The sequence below is a fragment of the Corvus moneduloides genome, chromosome 13 (genome assembly GCF_009650955.1).
Source record: "Corvus moneduloides isolate bCorMon1 chromosome 13, bCorMon1.pri, whole genome shotgun sequence".
In the NCBI taxonomy this organism is placed as follows: domain Eukaryota; kingdom Metazoa; phylum Chordata; class Aves; order Passeriformes; family Corvidae; genus Corvus; species Corvus moneduloides.
Window position 1 is genome coordinate 8,439,951 of NC_045488.1, and position 8,345 is coordinate 8,448,295.

The following is an 8,345-nucleotide window of genomic DNA, read 5'->3' on the forward strand; positions in this document are numbered from 1 at the left end:
AGCCACATAGCGCCCTTAAGATTATTTCCCTTTCCTAGAAAGTAGCTCCTAACCTCAGATTTCTCCCCCCTCCCCCTTCTTCCCGGGTTTTATTCCCCCCCACCCCCCCCAAGCACACACACCCTTGACCACATCTTTCTCCGATTCGCCTTAGAAAAAAAAATTGCATGTGCTGATGTGATGGAGCCCTTTAAACAACGGGCATGCGAGAGCTGTATTCACTCTGAAACATTAACCCTATTTTCTGAATTTCCTTCCTTTCAAATAGCTGCTCGTATCTTACTATCCTGGATCCCTGATTTAAACATCCTCAGTTCTAGGAGCTTGTTAGATACATCTATATTTTAATTTAATTTAATTTCGGTATTGTACTTAAAGCAACAATAAATAAAGCCGAGAACTTGTGTTTTCCTTTGCAGAGAGTTTTTTATTCTTCTCTAGAAATTTCATTGAGATGTCTCTGTACTTTGTTTGTCAGTTATCTTTGTTCCTTTTAAATAAAGGGCTTTTAAATGGACTTATTGCTCCCAGCGTGGGTTCTTCTCTCTAAATGTTAGAAAATTGTGCCATCTACCCGCTATTCTAAGTACTGTCACACTCGGAGACCTCCAAGGACCTTCCAGCCCCAACTTCAATACAACTGTGTCAAAGGGTGCCTAGTAGCGAGAGGAGAAAGGTTTGCGTGGATTTTACAGATTTCCAGCCTGAATCGCTCTCTGAAGCGCCAAAATGATCTGCAAAGATGCAGTTGGCTGCCTTTGATGGCTGGCGCTCCGGCCCCAGCTCCAACCCAAGCCTTTGCAGGAACTAATGAAGCCTCCCTGCCTTTAGCTACATCGCACTTTCTCTCTAGTGCATAGTTTTCCTGCTAATTTTAGACACGAAAAGTGTGGGTGTGCAGGGAAAGGGGGGAGGGGGCAGTCAGTCTTCTGTCGTAATTTTTTTTTTTTAAGAGAAATAGTCAGATATTTATAGCCATGGCCTCTAATGCTGAAAATATAGTGTTGCTAATTGAAAAAAAGTTCGCTTGCTGAGGTTGGTTCTGGCTGATTAGCTGGGGATGCTGCTGGCTGTGTTTCCAAGGGAGGGATGAGGAAAACAGAAATGTATATAAACTTTACAGGCCTTTTTATCTCCACCCCAATACTTTGCACAGTAACCCAGTTCTACCTCATTAGTCCAACTGGAACATTAGTGCTCAGGTTTAAAATTAGATTTCAAAACCTTTCTTGTTTGTGGATAAGTAGAAATAGTTGGGAAGGTGTCTTAATTTTATTTTTTTTTCTTTTCCCACTAAGACTTAAAATCAGAAGTGCCTTCTAAATCAATTAAAATGGATTACCAATTTCCAAGATTATGTAATGGTGTAGTTACATGTCTTCGAAATTATTTTTGCACCTCTTCGGAGTATCAGGAGAGAATGGAGGGTGTTGGACGAGTATTTATGTGTGGGGGAAAAAAAACACTGATGCACTTTATGACTTTTATGACTTGTTTCACACTGTTCGAGAAATGGAATTTTAAGCAATGTAAGATGAAAACTATATCGCTCTTGGGACAAATTCCAAGAAACTTCAGAATCAATTAGTTTAGGTCCTTGAGTACTTGTTGCTAATATAAATATATATATATGATATCAAACAGCAATAACGACTTGCCAAGGACAGCTCTGCTCCACATGTAATTTTTAATTCCCTGCTGTACAGACCAGAGAAGCTGCACAGGCTCGCTTCTCCGATTTCTCATTTTTCATTTATTCCTGTCGGAATATCCAGGCATCACAGAACCATTTTTCTCTCCCTTTTTTTCCAACCCCCCCCGTCCATTCCCCCTTCCGTGCCCTTTTGAGCTTTCCGGGCAGTTTCGCAATTTGTTTTTCATTTTGTTTGTTTGTTTTTCCGTTTGATACTTCCCAGTGTCTTTTCAACCATTCCCGTGATTTTTTCTATTTGTCAGGTACTAGGGTTAAAACTTTATCCTTCGCTACCCACAAACTACCGCCCCGCAGGCGAAGCCACATTCAGCCACTCTAAATGCCCAGGTTTAAAGATAATCCTAATTTTGAAAGCGGCTTCACCAGCCGCTCTCTTCCCTTGATCACAAACTGTTTAGTCATCTTAAGTGCGATTTTTCATCCTTCCCCACTTTTTTTTCCCCTTGCCCCAGAGCCTTTTCCAGACTACATTTCTCATGGCTGAGGTTGGCGGTGAGAGCGGGGCTGCTCCCCAGCCCCTCAGGGTTCTGGCGTTGGGGCCGCAGCGGCTGGGGCTCAGCTCCGGGCAATCCCAAATCGTCCCAGCGCTCTCCGTTTCTTCCTTGGAGATCATTGTCTGTCCCTATTCTTTGCAACGTTTATTTTTCTGGACAAGAAAGTCGTCCCCCGCTGCAGATGTAATGGATTCCACTCGCAGGTTTTCCTTCCTGCAGAACCTAATCTCAGCTAACAAGTTTCTGCCTTAACTACTGCATCGTTATTAGTGAACGACCCCTGGAAATTAACTGTACAGTGACCTCAAATTTCATCCTCCAGGCAGACAGTTTCACTTAGCCTTAAAAAGAAGCTAAAAAAAAATTTAAGCTCACTAAAATAAATGATAACAATAATAATAATAATAATAATAATAGAAACAACACTGACAGAAGCATATGCAAAATATCTTGAGGGTAAAGCCTTAAATGAGACATTTGACATCCAGACTAGTTTTTGCATTGACACTGCACGAGGAGAAGGGAGAGGAAGGGCTGCCATTCAGCAAAGTTTGCTGGACTTTATTCAGATAAAACTCGATCTTTCCCTCGCTGAAGCCAATGGCGAACTTGTACAATAGGAGGCAGGTCCGAGCACATCACACTGCCCATACTGTCTTCTGAAACATGGGAAGAACCCTTCCACCTTCCTCAGCTGCTTTAAAAATATATATTTTTATTATGTTCCACGCCTGATAGACACCCCCTCCCCGCTCGCGTTTTGTATTTCCTAGTCCCTTTATAGGAGGATGATTCATTTCGCACTGTCACTATTATCAATTTTGTGGGTTTACTGATGTCTTACTTTAAAAAAAAAAAAAAAAAAAAAAAAGAAGTACACTTTTTCTACCCCAAAGGTCTCGTTAGCCTCCGCTGGCTGCTTTTTAGACAGCAGCTCACTCTCTCTCCTCCAGCTGAATTTGTCCAACCCCTTCATCTTCTCATGTTTTATTTCGAGGTCTCGCTGAAAAAAAACCCTTTAAATCCCAAAAAGGCCAGCCTCTCCCCGCTCTAGTATCCCCGCAAGCCTCCCGCAGCCCCGAGGTTCCGTCCCTGCTCCCGCTCCGATCCCGTTCCGGGGATGTGGCAGCCCCCGGGAGCGGCGGGGCCGGGGCGCCGGGCGGGTCGGGCTGCGGGGTCCGCACCGTCCCCCGGGACAGCACCGGCCGCAGCCCCAGCAGCGCACCAGCGCTGCTCTGAGCACCTTCCGCTCTCCATCTCCTCGCACGCTCTAGCGAGAGCTTAATGTTGTTGATGACATTATTACTATTATTATTATTATTATTATTATTATTATTTCTACTGATATTCAAATGGGTGCCTGTTTGTCCCCGCCACCAGTGTGTTTCGGAGCGATTATCTCATATCTTTCCTGCAGCAGTAAGCTATCCCTCAGCCCCGGGTCAGGCATTGATCTCTCTGCAATGTAACAAACGGCCGGGTTAATTTTCCCTCATTACCATTTCCATAGCTCAGGCTCCACACACAGGACGGAGCCCTCCAGCCCGCAGCCGCTGTGTGCGGCTCAGGGCGCGCACACGGACACACACACGGACAGACGGACACGGGGACATGTGTGGTGACAGCACCCCAAACCCTCACAGCCCGCTCCGAGCACCCCCGGCAGCGTGGGGCGCGCTCGCTGCCTTTCTCTCCCGTGTCACCTTGCCTGACCCCCCCTCTTTGTACGGATTTGGGGTTTTCTTTGGTGTTGTATTATTTTTTAAACGTTGTTCTGCTCGCTATAAATTAGAAGGAATTTTTTTTTCTTTTGCTCACCCCGTTTACTTCTTAATCTTTTTTTTTTTTTCTTCGAGTCTTTTCATTCACTGGTCGCAAAAGAAAAGGGGGTTGGTCAACACCGAAATGGCAAAGTTCAGCTTGGAGGAAAAAAAAAAAAAAACCCCTCCAGCTACCTACAAAGGGGCTCAGGGCTTTGTAATGGCAGAAAGAAACAAAAATGAAAAGAAAATTGCAGTTGAGGCTAAAGTGTGAGAGTGTGTTTGTGTGTATGTATATCTGTGTGTATTTTTAAAGGTTTCTTTGAACTGCCTTTGTGCTGACTAGGCAAAGCTCCTTGCCAATGCTAGTCACGGTTTAAGGAACTTTGAGTTAACCTCTTATATCGAATGAATCTTTTCATTTGGAAACCAATAAATCTCAATCTCTAGCCACCTTTTGTAGAACAGGCTGGGGCTTACCAAGGCGAGGCTGAAGCTTAAAATAAAGAAGAGATAAAGTTTGCCAAAGTTTGGTTTGCTTTTTTTTTTTTTTTTTTTATCCTTCCCCTCCTTCTTCCTCTTCTTCTCTTGTAAATAAAAGTTTTGGAGATGGCAGCATTTGGAAGCAATCCGGAGAAGGACTTGGATCTATGCATTGTTTCACAGTAAGCCTATTTACTTAAATAGAGTCTTCAGGGATTGAAACACGAAAATGATTTATAGTTTTCCAACAAGTCATTATTTTGGTCAGTTGTTGAAGGTGGGGTTGTGGAAAAGGAGGGGGGTCCATACAGTCTAATAATCAATGTGTGTCTATGGAAAGTGAAAAGGGAGGGGTGGGGAGGGGAGGGTTCTGTAGATAAGCAGGGTTAACACTATAAACATTGCAGACAATTGAGTTTTCCCATCTGAGCGGGAGTTGGGGAGAAAAGGGGTCTTCACATTTATCAGACATTAAAGAGGGGGAGTGTGGGTGAACGAGAGAGAAGCGGGAAAATACATTTCTCAAATCACTCTGGACTCACTCCTTTGGTTTCTGACTTGCACTTTTGCATATTGGGGATCATTTCTTTGAAGTACTTTGAAACCCAGCGTTTCATCTCATCTTTGGATGGGCGACGTGACCACAAGAATCAATGTTTTGATTTATTTTTTCAGTATTTATCTCCTGTCCAGTCTCCCTCGCTCGCTGGCCTGATTATGCCATATTTATACTGGTGTATACATTATATACGTATTATATATATAATGCCCCTGTAGACATCTTTTAAAAAATCATTTGCAATTTCTCTTCCACGGAGATGTAGCTCATTCTCAACCCCTCTCTTTATCCTGTTTTATTTCAAGACGCTGTCTTCTTGCCGTCTCCAAATTGTTCCCATCCAGGAGTTATTAATTACTCTTACAAGGCGGGAGATTCTTAACTAATAACAAAGTTGTAAATTACCACCTTCCCTCAAATATTTCTCATTTGTCAACCCTGATTGATTTGATTAATATTCCACCGGCTGAGATCATTTCAAGTTGCACTATATAATCAGCAGCACCAGGCTGCTCAGCAGAGCTTCTGCTTGCGGAGAAGGTTTTTTCTCCAACCCTTAAGCTGAAGTGTATTTTGCATTTGCTCCAGAGGAGGTATAAACGTGGACCTATCGCTTAAAGGACTTTAAGGCGCAGAGGCTGAATACGGTGTCGGGAAATAAAATTAACAAAGCGTATCTGTTTGGGAAAAAAAAAAAAAGAAAGAAAAGAGAAAAAAAAAGAGGAAAAAATCAATAAAGGAAAAGAAACGAGTGATAAACCCTCATGTAAGCCTGGAAGAAAAAGAAGACACGGTTTTCAGCCCTGCTTGTGGGGCTGGTTCAGTCCTCGCCTGAACTCTCCCACAGTCCCTCCTTGCCTTGCATCCAGACTGTCACATCGCCTGGAATAAACACCCAGCACCTCGGTTTATGCTTTGCTTGTGGCCTCAGACGCAGAGAAATAGCAGTAATAGCGCTTAAATTAACCCCCATTCCTTGAAGTGATAGACAATAAACTTGGCTTCAGCCCCTCTCGCTCCACCGCGAGTGGGACTGGGATTCTGGTTCGAAACCATCATATTGACTTAATTACGTGGCTGTAAATAACGGCGCGGAGATCATCTTTCTCTGCTTTTAAGAGGGGAAAAAAGGAAAAAGGTCATCTGCGTGAGCTTTCTGCCCAGTGCCAGAGCGGAACCTACGCGCACCGCCGCGCATATGTGCAGCCCGCACCTAAAGACCAGGATATAGGAAATAAGGTGGAAATCACTTAATAGAAGTGACCCCTGCGTGCCTGAGCCGGGGCAGCAGATCCCGCTGCTGTCCTTGCGACCCAGCGACACCCGCTCCCTCCGCCACCACTTCAGTTTTAACCTCAATTATATTAAGTGAAGTAGCGGGCTGGCCGTGGGGTTGAACGTGATGCATGACGGCTGCCTGGTAAACCATCGATCGTGACTATCGCCTTTCTATCGCCGTTCACGATACACCTTATCTGCGGCCGGGGAGGGGGCGCTGGGTGCTGGGCTTTTTGCTTTTTGCTTTATTTTTTTTCCCTTTTGTTGTTGTTGTTGTCGTTGTTGTTTTCGTGTGAGTGTAAATGTAAAAATGAGAGACACGAGTGAAATAACATTCCGCCCAGTCACCTGCAATTCAATATGCACACAAGAGACGCCGATGTATATGAGACGATTTTAATTATGATTAGAAGACACACTCTGAGCAAGAAAATAGATTTGGAGGGAGGGGAGGGGGGAAGGGGGGGGGGGGCTGGAGGAGCATTAATGAAATCTTTCCCCGCGATACTAAAAGAAACAAGTGGTTGATACAACGGAGGTGATTTGTCACCCAACTGCAAAGGGGGGTGGGCGATGGGATCTGAGCATCATTCCTTTCCTCCCCCCCCATCTTTTGAAGCACATGATATGCCATGATGCCTCGCAGGCAGAGCTCGCACCACGCCTTTGCCGGGCTCTCCCACCCCGGCGCTGCCGGAGCCCCCCTCCCCGCCGCCCCCCGCCGCCCCCCGGCTCACCGGCACGGAGCGGCCGCCAGCCCCGGCTCCGAGCAGCGCCGTGCTCAGGCCTGAAGGAGACTGTGTTTGTGCACACGAAACCTTTTGTCTCGGCCCGCGGATCGCCGGCCTTTTCACAGACAGCCGGGAACAGTTCAGGGTCACCGGCAATTTCCAGCCTCGGTGGCGGCGGGCTGGGGAGGGAGACACAGGCAGAAGGTGACCCTGGCCAGTCGTCTCCCGGACAGTTGTCGCCTTGGGAGCCGGAGAGCAGGCGGTGGAGGTGCGGGGCGGCCCGGGGAGTGGACAGGACCTCTTGTCCCCCCGGCTGTGCCCTCCCAGCCTCGCCGCCCCGGCGCGCCCCCCGCCGCAGCCCCCGCCCGCCCCGCGACGCTGCTGTGCAAGAGCCGGCTATTTTTCTCAGGATGTGACTTCCAAGTGGCATAATCTGTGGGAGTGTGAATCTGTTCTCGTTATGTTTGTCCCCTTCGGTATTTCTACAGGCTCTTTTATTTTTTCCTTTCTTTCCTTTTTTTTTTTTTTTCCCCATCTCTCCCTCTTTTTTTTTTTTTTCGGTATAAATTAACTCCGACTGAAACCACCAGATTGTTCCGAGGAGACTACCTCCCTAATGACTTCATCTCCAAAAGTTGACTGACACTCTAGCGAACTGCCAACACCTGTTTCCCAGCACCCAGACTCCAGAACCCACCAGACCTCGTAAATTTAGCTTCTCCCTTCTCCCCCCCACCCTCCCTTAATAGATGACGTGAATATCTGAAGGGAAGGGGGAGGGGGAGATGGAAGTAGGTCACATTTGAAACTTTTTATTTTTCATCTCTTCTGAGCGAAATCCGGAGATAAAAGGGCAGGACAGCTCCTGCCGCTGCCCGTCCCGGCGGGGTGCCCGGGGCTGGTGGCAGCCGCGGGGTCGGGGTCGAGCTCCAGGGCTGGGAGCTGCCCACGGGTCCTGCTTAGGCGGGATTTAGGGGCAAAGCTAATGCCTGCCCGGCAGATCTCAGGGGCTGTAACCATGACCCGAGCCCTTTCCTCGCCTCTGCCTTTTCCCGAGGATGCTACAGGTCTCGGGCTCTTTGGTCCCACCTGGCCCCGCAGGTCCCTCCCAGCGCCCGCCGGGCCTGATCGGGCCTCTCTGCAAGGCTGACGACAAGCTGGGCGGAGGGGACAGGGATGGGACCGGGCAACTCCGAGGAGAGTGACGGAGCCGGAGGGGCTGCCCCGGTGGGGAAGAGGAGTAGGACGGAGGCCAGCATCGCACCCGGAGCCTGCGGGAAGGATGGAGCTGGCTTCAGCCCATGGTGGCCGGGGCAGGAGAGGTGG

General features: G+C 47.4%; 1 long non-coding RNA gene across 1 annotated transcript; it reads left to right on the forward strand.

The window, feature by feature from the left end:
• The first annotated feature begins 4,524 nt into the window (after nt 1–4,524).
• On the forward strand, nt 4,525–5,709 carry LOC116450515. The gene is made up of 2 exons (XR_004242814.1): nt 4,525–4,633; nt 5,316–5,709. It is a non-coding gene; the product is annotated as an uncharacterized LOC116450515 (long non-coding RNA).
• The last annotated feature ends 2,636 nt before the right edge of the window (nt 5,710–8,345 follow it).